Below are 722 nucleotides of genomic sequence, written 5' to 3' on the forward strand. Positions count from 1 at the left end.
CAAGTATAAGTTTCGCATTAGAATGATCAAGTGTTCTGGGATTCCCATTCTTCTCAGAGTCAGCCAATAGATGTGGTCTTGTAAAAGTCAAATTCCTGTGTGCATCAAAAACTTTATTCCAATAAAGTGAAAAGAAAGCCCACATTGGAAAAATGTTTGGCAATGATATTTCAAACAAGGGTCTCATAATAACATTTTACAGACTACTACTATAGGGTCTCCAAAACAAAAAGACTGACAACTCAATTATAAAATGGGCAAAAAGTATAAAAAGAATCTTTACAGGGGAGAATGTTCAGATGGCTGAGAATGCATAAGGAAATGTTCAATGTCACTGCTAATCAGAGAGATGCAAATCAAAACAACAATTAGATACCATCTTATGCCAATAGCAGTAGCAAAGTTTATTTAACAGGATAGTAAACAATAAATTGGAGAGGCTAGGGCAATCCTTGCCTCGAATACTTTGGGCAAGTTATCAGGAAGGGTCAGTTCTTGGAAAAGAGCATCTTGTTTGGAAAGTGTCAGTGAAATAAACAAAAACCCTTAAAGAGATGGATTATCATAATGACGGCAACAATACGTTTAGGCAAATTCTCCTTAAATTATTTTTAAAAAATTGATAAAGAAGGAACACTGTCAGCATCATTCTATGAAGTAAGCATAAATCTAATACCAAAATCAGGCAAAGATATTACCAAGAAAGAAAACTACAGACCAAT

The sequence above is a fragment of the Elephantulus edwardii genome, unplaced genomic scaffold (assembly GCF_000299155.1).
Source record: "Elephantulus edwardii isolate Elephantulus edwardi_28Jun2011 unplaced genomic scaffold, EleEdw1.0 scaffold00038, whole genome shotgun sequence".
In the NCBI taxonomy this organism is placed as follows: Eukaryota; Metazoa; Chordata; class Mammalia; order Macroscelidea; family Macroscelididae; genus Elephantulus; species Elephantulus edwardii.